This window comes from Hyperolius riggenbachi, chromosome 9 (assembly GCF_040937935.1).
Source record: "Hyperolius riggenbachi isolate aHypRig1 chromosome 9, aHypRig1.pri, whole genome shotgun sequence".
NCBI classification, from domain to species: domain Eukaryota; kingdom Metazoa; phylum Chordata; class Amphibia; order Anura; family Hyperoliidae; genus Hyperolius; species Hyperolius riggenbachi.
In genome coordinates this window covers 264599581-264612681 of record NC_090654.1, presented here as the reverse complement: position 1 = coordinate 264612681, position 13101 = coordinate 264599581, and the positions used below count along the sequence as shown (strand labels likewise).

At 45.2% G+C, this 13101-nt stretch overlaps 1 protein-coding gene across 21 annotated transcripts in view; it reads left to right on the top strand.

Annotated features, from left to right (window-relative positions):
* Positions 1 to 4829: 4829 nt before the first annotated feature.
* NRXN3 (neurexin 3) overlaps positions 4830 to 13101 on the top strand; it is a 705883-nt gene continuing 697611 nt past the window's right edge. For all 21 annotated transcript variants that reach the window (XR_011024153.1, XR_011024152.1, XR_011024151.1 and 18 more), the window contains exon 1: positions 4830 to 4941. The gene's annotated coding sequence lies outside the window, so the exon portion shown is untranslated. The remainder of the gene's footprint in view (positions 4942 to 13101) is intronic.

Here is a 13101-nt window from a genome sequence, read left to right as displayed (position 1 = left end):
TCTATCTTCAGCCTCTCCTGGCGCGCGTCACATCTGTAAGAGCTTCCCCTGTGATGACATGTACGTCATCACAGGGGACGCTGTTACCATAGCGACGGACGCTGGGACAGGAAGTAGATAGAAGCTGTCAGGATGAGGAAGGTAAGTTGAAACTTCTCTCTCCCGCCGCTCCGCCTGGTGCCCGCCGCCAGCAGCAGAGCAAGGCCCCCCGCACTGTGAGGCCCCTAGTGGGGGCTTGGCTTGCTTGTATGCTGGCGGCGCCCCTGAAAATACTGAGAGGGTGTAGAAAGGGTGAAATTTGCACACACAGCAGGGACTGGAAGATAAGCCTCTTTGTAGCTGCAGTGCTTGCCACAAAGCATTAAAAGGTGGGACGGGTCCATTTTTTACACAGACAGAGGCTGGCAGCTACAATACTGAGATATTATAGTGTGATATTACAGGTGGAGGTATATGGAGATATCGTGTAATGTTACAGGTGGAAGTATATAGAAATATTATAGTGTAATAATACAGGTGGGATGTATACAGAGATATTATAATGTAAAATTACAAGTGGGATTATACAGAGATATTGTAATGTAATATTTCGGGTGGGGGTATAAAGAGATATAGTGTAATATTACAGCAAAACAGAAATCTAGCTTCTTAAACAGAAGGTATTTGTGATTATTCAGGTTAGAGTGAGCTTCTGAGGTGTCCCACAATGAATCACCGCTGAATATGTAAATCATCCCTTTGTTGTCCCTGATAAATAAACACGCCTCCAGAACTGCTGGAATGCAATGATAGGTCAGCTTGTTAATTGTACAGAGCAGAGCCGGGACAAGGTCCTCCAGCACCCAAGGCTGAGACACCAAAGTGCGCCCCTCCATCCCTGCCACCCCAGCCATCATCACACACTGATTGCTATTAGACTAAGAGGGCCACAGGGCCCACAACCTCCCCAACACTTTAATATCTAGTTATATGGCTTGCAGTCACTGCTAGGTATCCCCTTTTCTTATTTATTTCTGCTTCATACACAATTAGGAATGACAGCTGAATGAATTGTGCGCCCCCTCCTACACTGCGCCCTGAGGCTGGAGCCTCTCCAGCCTATGCCTCGGCCAGCCACAATAATCCGACATGCATACCTGAAACAAACTGTATGCATGCTGAATTATTGCGGCTCTGTACAATTAGGCTCTGTTCCCACCTGTGCCGGACCACATGTGGCCAGGTCTCCACAGTGGTGCGCCTGTAGCCACGGGCAGATGAGCTACCCCCATAGGCAGAGGCGTAGCAATAGGGGGTGCAGAGGTAGCGACTGCAACGCGGCCCTTGGGCCAGAGGGGCCCCAATTGGCCCTCCCTCAACTACAGTTTTAGCTCTCTATTGGTCCTGTGCTCATAATAATGACTTATATAGATACTTTGAATAGTGGTATTTATTAACAAGCTGTTCCCCATCCCTTTCTTGCACCTCTGACACTGTAGTTGCCATTGGCAGGTTTTGGTGCACCATATTAATTGTTATGTATAGAGTGATTGGGGGGCCCCATTGTAAAACTTGCATCAGGGCCCACACCTCCTTAGCTACGCCACTGCCCATAGGCTATAATAGCGGATGCATTCAACCATATAGCCGCTATATGGTTGAATGCATCCGCCTGCCTGTGATTATCGCAGACTGCACAGAAGCAGCGGGTGCTTTTTCAGCGCTTTGCTGATCGCCGGCGATCATCAAAGCGTTGCTCCTAATGTATCCCTATGGATACATTCACACTGCAGGGATTGTGATCAGTCGCAAGCGTTTTGGGGGTGATCGCGCTGTGATTCTTGTTCTATTGAACAGGAATCACAAGCGCAAATTGAGAGAATTCACCCACCGATTTGCGATCGCGGACATGAACGTGATCACCGGGAAGCGCCAAGAGTGAACCAGTTCTGAGTGAATTGGTTGCCCCCTAAATTGGCCCTGGACTACAATACATACACAACACGATACATACATAGACATAGGAGGACTATGGTAGGGATTAGATTGTAAGCCCCTCTGTGGGACATTTAAGTGACCAGACAATATACTCTGAGTAGCGCTGCGGAAGATGTCAGCACTATTTAAAAACTAAATGATAATAATAAAATACAGGACATAGCAATATTGAAGTGTAATATTATTGGTGGGTGCTAGATACCAATATTATTATGTAATATTACAGGTGTAGGTATATGAAGATATTAGTGTAATATTTCAGGTGGAGGTATATAGAGATATTAGTGTAATATTACAGGTGGAGTATATAGAGATATTATAGTGTAATATTACAGGTGGAGGTATATAGAGATATTATAGTGTAATATTACAGGTGGAGGTGTATAGAGATATTATAGTGTAATATTACAGGTGGGGGTGGATAGAGATATTACAGTATAGTGTAATATTACAGGTGGAGGTATATGGAGATATTATAGTGTAATATTACAGGTGGGGGTGTATAGAGATATTACAGTATAGTGTAATATTACAGGTGGAGGTATATGGAGATATTATAGTGTAATATTACAGGTGGGGGTATATAGAGATATTATAGTGTAATATTACAGGTGGAGTATATAGAGATATTATAGTGCAATATTAGAGGTGGGGGTATATAGAGATATTATAGTGTAATATTACAGGTGGTGGTGTATAGAGATATTACAGTATAGTGTAATATTACAGGTGGAGGTATATGGAGATATTAGTGTAATATTACAGGTAGAGGTATATGGAGATATTATAGTGTAATATTACAGGTAGAGGTATATGGAGATATTATAGTGTAATATTACAGGTAGAGGTATATGGAGATATTATAGTGTAATATTACAGATGGAGTATATAGAGATATTATAGTGTAATATTACAGGTGGGGGTATATAGAGATAATATAGTGTAATATTACAGGTGGAGTATATAGAGATATTATAGTGTAATATTACAGGTGGAGTATATGGAGATATTATAGTGTAATATTACAGGTGGAGTATATAGAGATATTATAGTGTAATATTACAGGTGGAGGTATATAGAGATATTATAGTGTAATATTACAGGTGGAGGTGTATAGAGATATTATAGTGTAATATTACAGGTGGGGGTGAATAGAGATATTATAGTGTATTATTACGGGTAGGGGTATATAGAGATATTATAGTGTAATATTACAGGTGGGGTATATAGAGATATTACAGTGTAATATTACAGGTGGAGGTGTATAGAGATATTATAGTGTAATATTACAGGTGTAGTATATAGAGATATTATAGTGTAATATTACAGGTGGGGGTATATAGAGATATTATAGTGTAATATTACAGGTGGAGTATATAGAGATATTATAGTGCAATATTAGAGGTGGGGGTATATAGAGATATTATAGTGTAATATTACAGGTGGTGGTGTATAGAGATATTACAGTATAGTGTAATATTACAGGTGGAGGTATATGGAGATATTAGTGTAATATTACAGGTAGAGGTATATGGAGATATTATAGTGTAATATTACAGGTAGAGGTATATGGAGATATTATAGTGTAATATTACAGGTAGAGGTATATGGAGATATTATAGTGTAATATTACAGATGGAGTATATAGAGATATTATAGTGTAATATTACAGGTGGGGGTATATAGAGATAATATAGTGTAATATTACAGGTGGAGTATATAGAGATATTATAGTGTAATATTACAGGTGGAGTATATGGAGATATTATAGTGTAATATTACAGGTGGAGTATATAGAGATATTATAGTGTAATATTACAGGTGGAGGTATATAGAGATATTATAGTGTAATATTACAGGTGGAGGTGTATAGAGATATTATAGTGTAATATTACAGGTGGGGGTGAATAGAGATATTATAGTGTATTATTACGGGTAGGGGTATATAGAGATATTATAGTGTAATATTACAGGTGGGGTATATAGAGATATTACAGTGTAATATTACAGGTGGAGGTGTATAGAGATATTATAGTGTAATATTACAGGTGGGGGTGAATAGAGATATTATAGTGTATTATTACGGGTAGGGGTATATAGAGATATTATAGTGTAATATTACAGGTGGGGTATATAGAGATATTATAGTGTAATATTACAGGTGGGGTATATAGAGATATTATAGTGTAATATTACAGGTGTAGTATATAGAGATATTATAGTGTAATATTACAGGTGGAGGTATATAGAGATATTATAGTGTAATACTTCAGGAGGGTTATAAAGATATAGTATACATAATATAATAGAAATAGTAAAACGAAAATGTAATAATTGTAATGATGTTAAACTTTGTTCTTTATAATAATCAATATTATTGGAACATTTGCAGTACGATTAGTATAAGTTATGGTACTGATAGAAGGTGAATAGTAATATTTTATCACTACAGTAAGGAATAATACTAATAAAAATAGTTCGTGTAAGGCTGATAGGAGGTGAGCAGTAATAGCAGTATGGGGGTGGTGTATATAGCAATGCCAGCTATATTAATCAATAGCTGAGTAATATCAATCACAGTGGGGAAAGTAGAAGCTGTAGTAATAATTGTAATAATAATATGTAGTTGCAGCCAGGCGGGCTCTGGGCAGGTACAGAATAATGATGGTAATAATAGCAGGCAGGAAGGTATGGATTATTATAGTATAATGTAAATATATGGTATTTTATGGAGAGAGACACGCGGACAGGCAGCCCCGCCCCGTGTAACGGTCCAGGTGAGCGGCGCGCGCTTGGGGCGGTTGCTCTTTAAAGGGCGTGTGTGGGTGGGCGTGCCGGGGGCGGTGCTGGGCGGGGCCGGGCGCAGAGCGGGGATGCCGGAGCCGCTGTGCAGAGTGCGAGGCTGGAGCTGATCCCGAGCGGAGGAGACACGAGAGAGGCGCGAGCCGGACAGCGGCCCCCCAGGTCAGGAGTGTGGGAGGGGCGGGATGTGGGACCCCCTCCCCCCTGTACTGTTCCAACCGGGACTCTAACTGTCCAACTCCCCAAACTTCCCCCCTGCTCACCTGCCTGATCCTCTGAACTCCCCCATCACCTGCCCTACTCCCCCACACTGCTCCCATCACCTGCCCTACTCCCCCCATCACTTGCCCTACTCCCCCACACTGCCACCATCACCTGCCCTACTCCCCCAAGCTACCACATCATCTGCCCTACTCCCCCACACTGCCCCTCAGTGATTCTGTAATGTGAGTACTTCACCTCACCTGGGGGGCTCCTACATATATAGAGCCCCACACACCCTCTGCGCTGCCTTACCTGCCTTTACCCCCCCCCCCCCTTTCCTGCTGCTCATATATACCCCCTTCTGCCTGTCTGTATACCACCCCTCCGCTACCCATATATATTCCCCACACCTATATATAATCCCCCCTCCACTACCTATATATATATATTCCCCCTCCACTACCTGTATATGTCCCTGTTACCTTACCTATAAATATTCCCCCACTACCTGTATATATATCCCCCCTAACTGTATATATATTCCCCCCCCCCCCCACATATATATATATATATATATCTCTCTTCACCTGCCTATATACCCTTGCCTATACCCTCCCTTCTGACTTTATGACCCCCACCTCACATGCCTATATACCCCCCTCCTGCCTATATATCCCCCCCCCGCATGCCTTACACCCCCATGTCCAGTACCCAACCCCTACACACCCCAGACTGGCATTATGTATACACAGTATATACCCCCTCACCTGAGAGGATTTCTATTCTGCCTCCTCTATAATCCCATCTGTCCCCCCCAACACCGGTCTGCTTAGAGGCTATGTGCCCCCATGTGTATATATATATATATGTGTGTAATCTTTATATACAATGTATATATGGCAGGGACAGCTGTACATGAAGCCATCTTCCCTCCCTGTGGTGTCAGCAGCCCCCCATACCAGCACACAGGGAATGCCCCCTCCTCCCCTGGGCCAAAGTCCGTTCCTATATCTCCCCCTGGTAGGATGAGATCTGCTGGGTGGTGGGGGGGGGGGGGGGGTCGTTCCGTCTGTATATAGCAATGATACGGGGGATTTGTGGCTCTGTGTGGCCTGGGCCCCGCCGTCTGCCAGTGATGTCATTTGGAAGTAGTGTAGTGACTTTGATGCGTTGTGTAGGTGACTGATATCGCCCGTCCCCACCTCCTCGCTTTCCCAACTGGAGGCCAGGAAAAACAAAAACACCAATTTACCCCTCACACTCCTCCAGCGCAATCTGTCCCCACGATTCCCATGACCCACTTTCAGCCACCTCCATTCCCTTGTTCTTCTTTTCTGCCGGTTTGATAAGAAAATCGGGCAAGATTTCTACAAGGTGACAGACGGTGACTGAACAGACACAATCCACTAAACACAATTTTACAATTTACAATCCCTAGATTTTTACTTGTAACATTTTCATTTTTTCTTTAGTTTCTGGATTTTGTTTTTTAATAATTACCCTTCAAAAATGGGGGAAAAACATTTTTCTGTAATGTGCAGAAATCTTCTGTGTAATTCCTGTGATGTGATTTTTTTTTCTCCTTTTTTTTTTTTGTCCTTAATTTTTTAATTTTTTTTGTAAAAGAAGGAATGTGTGTATTTCTGTGCCGGAGATGCAGTCAATTTTGCGTGGAAATGAGGCGTTTGGCAGCATTGGCTCCGAGTAATGCTCCGTTTGGTAAACAGGAGAGTGGAGGGCAGGAATTGGGGCTGGTCTGATTTTGAGGGAGCTTGGCGTGAAATTATAACTGCCTCCATTTGTATCCTTTTTGCAGATGCTGGAACAAAAAAAATCTGTTGTGTTGAAATGTGTAGTTTGATGGTTTTTGTGTTTTTTTATTTTTTTTTTGGTCTTTTATATTCAATTTATACAAATTGCAGCCCGAGCGTCCGTACCGACGGAGTAAGTTTTGTCCTTTTGTGGTGGGGATGACATTGTAGAGTGGATGACGGCAGAGTCATTGTGCGGGCTGGTATTATTGTTGTACCTTTTATGTGTGTGCGGTGAGTGTGATTAGCCCTGTGTGTTTGTACAAGGGCCAGTTTCTGTCGGAGAGGCTTGACAAAAGTTAAACCCGTTTGGAACAATTTTTATTAAATGGAAGAAATTTTACACCACCTCTATTATGCGCCTTTCAGCTGCTCTGGACGTGGATGTCGGTCGTATTGGTGTTTGTTTTTGGAAGCACTTCTAGGTGAAGTTTGTGGAATTCGTGTCCATTTTTTTTTTTCCTGCCTATTTTTCTTCTTTTTTTTTTTTTTCCCCTGCCTGTCTGGAAGCCTTGCCTTGTTTATCTCGTCGTTTTTCAAAGCGCTTTGGGGGGAAGTCGTAGCGAGTTGGATTGTAAAAAGGTGCAATTACTGTGCTGATTGCCGGGACGGGCTGCCTATTTAGGTTGATTATCTATAAGACGCATTATTTCCCCCCCCCCCCCCCCCCCATCAATGTGAAAGTGGACGGAGAGTGTGTGTAGAGGGGGGGAGAGAGGGGAGGGGAGCTTTAATAGCACTGCGATTAGACCCACAGCTGCAAATCTGAGATACCATCCTCTCCACAATTACACTCATATTTACTGGGGATTAGAAAAGCCTTTTTCCCCCCCTCTCGCTTTTATTTTTCACTCTTTGATTTTTATGCCTTTATATTTTTTTTCTCCTTTAACTGTTTCGTGTTATTTACCTCGGAGTCGCACGCCCCACGCCAAAAAGGACACCACCCCTTTTTTCTTTTCCTCTTTGCGATCAGACATCTACCTTGAGTAGATGTTAACGTTTGAGTTTGTTGCAGATACACAAAGCGTCACGTTTGCCCCTCTCGTGATCACTGCCCCCCCCCCAATCAGCCTTCGCCCTCTCCTGGTGCAATGTACAGGCAACGCTCTATGCCTCGCCGAAGTAGATCATGTAACGTTGGGGGAGTGCTATGGATGGGGGGGAGGAGAGTACGTACGATTGGGGGGGGGGGAGAAGGGGAGGGGATAATATTGGTACCCAACGCCATATTTTTTCCCAATTCTCTTTTTTTTTTTTGCTTCTGTTTTTCTCTCTGGTTGTGTCGCAGTCGCGTTCAGGGGGGAAATGGGGTTTGTGGGGGGTCTGCGATGGGCTGCCCTGCTGGAGGGGTGGAATGGGCTGAAGGCTCGCTGAGATGTAGAGTGATAATGATTATGGGTAACCATCCATGAAATGTTGGCTCTGATCGTTTCTGTGATGCTGGAGGATGGGGGGATACGAAGCTTCAAGGCTTTTAAATGTACTCTCACCCACCCTTTCCATCTCTCTCCGTTCCGTGACCCTCTCCCCAGCACCCCAAATCGTCCAGCACCGGAGGGGCAGCGGTAAAATTCAAGGGTGTTGGACACCTTTCCTGGAGGCTTACAATAAACGAAAAAACAAAAAAAAAACCTTATGCATTTGAATACATTAAAACCTTGCGCAGTAGCGCACGGAATTGTCATACTCAACGCGTGTTCGGGGCTCCTCCCCCTTACCTCATCTCTTCGCTTTTTTTCTCCCCCCCCCCCCCCCCCCACACGAAAGGAGGGAAATGTTCTGCTTTAACCTCTTCAGTGCTGTGGGAAGGTCAAACATGGCGGAGAGTGTGAGCTCCTGCGGTTTTAACTTTAAGATCTCTGTTTAGGAAGCTGAAAATATTTATGTGGGTTTTTTCTTTTTTTTTTCTCCAGACGGTCCCACTTTTTTAGTGGTGAATATTGTCTTTGCAGCCCCCATGCTGGAGGATGGCATCTGAGTAGGGTGTGTTGGGGTAGGTGCAGTGGGTCGCTGGTCTGGTTACAGGTTAGGTGGATGATGGGGGCTCTCTGTGATGGGGGTGTCTGGGGAGGATGTCACACTTGGGGTGGGTGCTTTGCCCTTGGTGCTCTTGGCACACTCGGTACAGACCCCCACCTAGGTGAAGGTCTTGTCTGGCAGGGAGATCTGTGGTTGTGGGGGCAGGGAGGGAGGGATTTGAGCGCTCCACTCTGGCGCGGGGTAATCATGCCCTGATTACTGGCATTATGGGTGATTTGTGCTGAGAAATTCTGTCTATTTGAAATTCTGATTCTCTTGTCAGCTGCGAAGTGTATTTCTGTCAGGCGGGAGAGGAAGGTGGTCAAATCCGTTCCACTATTCCTTCTCATTCTGTGGGTTACCTGCTTATCTGTGTATACAAAATAAATGTATATTATAAGCTGCTCCCAGATTAATACTTTTGTACATTCAGCTTATCGATGAATCCCACCCACCCCTCTGTGTACTTTTATGTATGTATAGATTGTATATGACCACTCCCATCTCCTCCAGTATATACATAAGGCAGCAGCAGTTCTATACGACCACTCCCCACACAGCTGGTTTATTTTTTTGAGGTATTGGGTTCTTATAAGAAATATAGGCTTGCCATACCTGTGATACAGTTACTGTGTATTGTAGTGCATATTTCAACCTTGAATAGTTGTCCTTTATCATGATATACGTTCTGTACATATGCCATCCATTTCCCTGTAGAATTCCTATGTCTACTTTATTTAGTGCTTCTCCTCTTTATCTTTTGTAGTATTAGGTATAGGTTGTGTAGTATCTGTGTGTCTGTGTGTTGTACATCTGTAGTATGAACATGGTTTAGGCCCCCTGATTCCCCCACTTGTATATTATGGTTCACGTTGAGCTCCTCAGGGCATGTTGGTTTCCCAGAGTGAATGCACTTCTGTGTTTCTATATTTTTGCACATAGATCATGAGATTGTTTTTGTCTGGCAAGCAGGAGCATTCAGACACTGCGATATAGACTGTGCGTGATCAGGATATCCTCCCGGATAATATACAGGGCCCCTTCATTTATTACTTGAGCTGTAAGATGGGCAGAATGTTTGGCCTATGTTGAGCCTCTGTGGTGGCCAACCAACCATAGGCAAGCAAGGCTTGGCAAGTCTGTAATGAGAAGCTCAGCCCACTTCTCTCCTGGACCACGTTGGCCGCCGCCTCCTTGCGCTCCCGGACCACGTTGGCCGCCGCTTCCTTGCGCTCCCGGGCCACGCTGGCCCCATCTCCTTGCACTGCCGGGCCACGCTGGCCCCATCTCCTTGCACTGCCGGGCCACGCTGGCCCCCCCCTCTCTGCGCTCCCGGGCTACGCTGCCCCCTTCTCCACGCACTTCCAGTGTCGCCCTTCTGCCTACCCCCCATGTCACCCTTCTCCCTACACCTCCTCCTCCACTTCCTGTGTACGCCCCCACAGGTTCACCCTTCTGCCTACACCCTTTTGCATGTCACCCTCGTGCCTGCCCCCCCCCCCCCCATGCCAGTCCAGTTTGTTCCAATTTCTTTCCTGTAACTAGTACTTTGCTTCACATCTGACACTTGGTTGTAACCACACCGTACCTGCTACCCCCCCCCCCCCCCACATGCTTGCTGTGTGCCACACAGTTCCTGGCATTGGGGTGTTTTTTGGCTCAGTCTGGCCAGTCGCGGCGCTCTATAGACTTGTTGGTAGCGCAGGTAATTGCAGTGGATGTGTAATCAATGTGTCAGGCCTCCCCGGGGCCGCACAATCACCTGCCTGTGATTAGAGGGAATGCCGCGTGGCATCATTTCTTGGACGGACGCAAATCGCCATGACTCAGCTCTGTGCTGGGGGGGGGGGGGGTTAACCCAGTCATCGTTAACCCCTGAGACTCCAGTGTGATCAGTAACTGGCATGTTTGGCTGATGAGCTCACAGTCTAGGAGTTCTCAGGCAGGAAGGGGTTACCAGGGTGCACTTGAGAGGAGGTTGGTAGCCGGAGGGGCTCAGTGCTGTACATGGCTGGCTGTGCTGTAAGGGCTGATGGTAATGGAAGCTGGCAGCGGTTGTGTGCCAGAGCATGATGGGAAAATCGCCTCTGATGTCCTACAGCTCCCATTATTCTGGCACTGACCACAACATCATGTTTGCCCGACACTTCAATTACTGCTACTGTGCCATGCCCGCTGTATAGCCAGCACTGCCGTGTTATGCCCGCTGTATAGCCAGCACTGCCGTGTTATGCCCGCTGTATAGCCAGCACTGCCGTGTTATGCCCGCTGTATAGCCAGCACTGCCATGTTATGCCCGCTGTATAGCCAGCATTGCCATGTTATGCCCGCTGTATAGCCAGCATTGCCATGTTATGCCCGCTGTATAGCCAGCACTGCCATACCCACTGTATTCCAAGCTTTGCAGTCATGCCCACTGTGCACCCAGCACTACAATGCCATACTCTCTGTACCCCCAGCACTGTCATGTCATGCCTGGTTTATATGCAACACTGCCATGCCCACTGTATACCCAGCACTACAATCATACACTATACTCTGCACTGCCATGTCATGCCTACTGTTTACCCAATACTGCCATACCATACCCACTGTATACTCAGCACTGTATTCATGCCTGCTTTTAACCCAGCTCTGAATCCACCACTGTAATGAAGTGAGAGGGACATGGAGGGTGCCATATTTATTTTCTTATAAACAATACAAGTTGCCAGGCGTCCTGCTGATCTCCTTGGCTGCAGTAGTGTCTGAATAGCACGTGCATGATAAAGTGTGCATGTTTTCACATATATGGGCATATGGTGTGCAGAAAATGCATACAGAAAACCAACAGACAAGTGTGCTCCCAGCCTCAGTTTATTACTCACTCTGTCCGTTTCTGATGCAGCAGAACAGCCTCTGCAGACTTCTCCAGCATCACTATAGTGCACAGCACTTGGGGAGGGGGAAGAGAGGTTTGGGGTGGGGCGTTGTACACAAGAGCCTGCTGCATGCTGAATAGGGACTGTCTAGGATTCCTGATCAGTGGCTGAGCAGATGCAGTCATTAGAACAATTGTGCAGTGAGCAGAAGGTTTCTCTATTTGCCCTTAATAGTCAGTCTCTCAGGACGGGGCCCCCTGTGGCTTCTGGGCCCCCTGCAGCTGCATTCCTTGCAGGGTCCATTGCTACGCTCCTATGCTGCAGATCTATGTCCTTGTAGCTGCGCATGGCATAGCGATTCGGGCTGCGACTTTGCAACAGAACGGGAGCCACTGCCAAATCGGTAACAGCCGTGGCTCCTAGTGGAAATGGGCCCTTAAAGTATTAGAGGCAGAGGATCAGCAGGGCAGCCAGGCAATTTGCATTATTTTATGAGCTTGTTCACACTACAAGAGCTTTTTAAAATGAACCTGAACTCAGAACTTCTCTCTGCTCTAAAATATGCACAACGTAATAACCAGGGGCGTTACCAGCCTCAAAGATCAGTGGCACGTGGCCCTGATATATTCAGGGGTCCCCCAGATGTCACCCAGGCATAGTCAGTGCTATGGAGCTTCTATGGTGGTATGCTGGGAGCTGTAGTGCCTTTAGGCACAAATGTCCTGGCACCTTAGACTTCGCTTCATGACCCTAGAAATCCCAGGGCAGCTAAAACCGAAGCCAGGTAACTGCCTGGTTATGGTTAAGTGACACTGTGTGCCAGGCAGAGTCTCAGTTGTGTGAGCATTTAGTAAACAAAGGGTGTTAGCTATTTGTAATACAAACCTCTGACCCTGTTTGGGTGTTTTTCAATTAAGGCATCATAATGACTGACGAAGGCTCAAAAACCGAAAGCTTACATATATATATATATATATATACATATCTATATCTATATCTATATCTATATCTATGCCAATAAATCATCATCCTGATTCAAAACGTCTTGTCTATTTGTGATAGGCTGCATATTTTTTTTGTATTAATGGAGGCCCCACCCATTTTCAGTCTGGAGTGCCCTAAAAGGGCCCCGGAACTCTTAGGATCCTGCCAACACCCCTGATAATATTTAAATAAAAAAACAAAACATGTCTTTGTTACAGCTGATACAAGTACTAAAATAAATCTGCACAGTTTCTACTTCCTGATTCATGGAAGCAGACATTGTGCTTTCAAATGGGCTTATCTGCCATAGGCAGTCATGTGACACGGGGAGGGATTAAATTACAACTAGAGATTAGACACAAATGACAGGGAATTAGGCCGGATCCACATTATAAGCGCTTTTGTGAGCGCTTGCGTTTGATTATCGCTTGCTGAGCGCT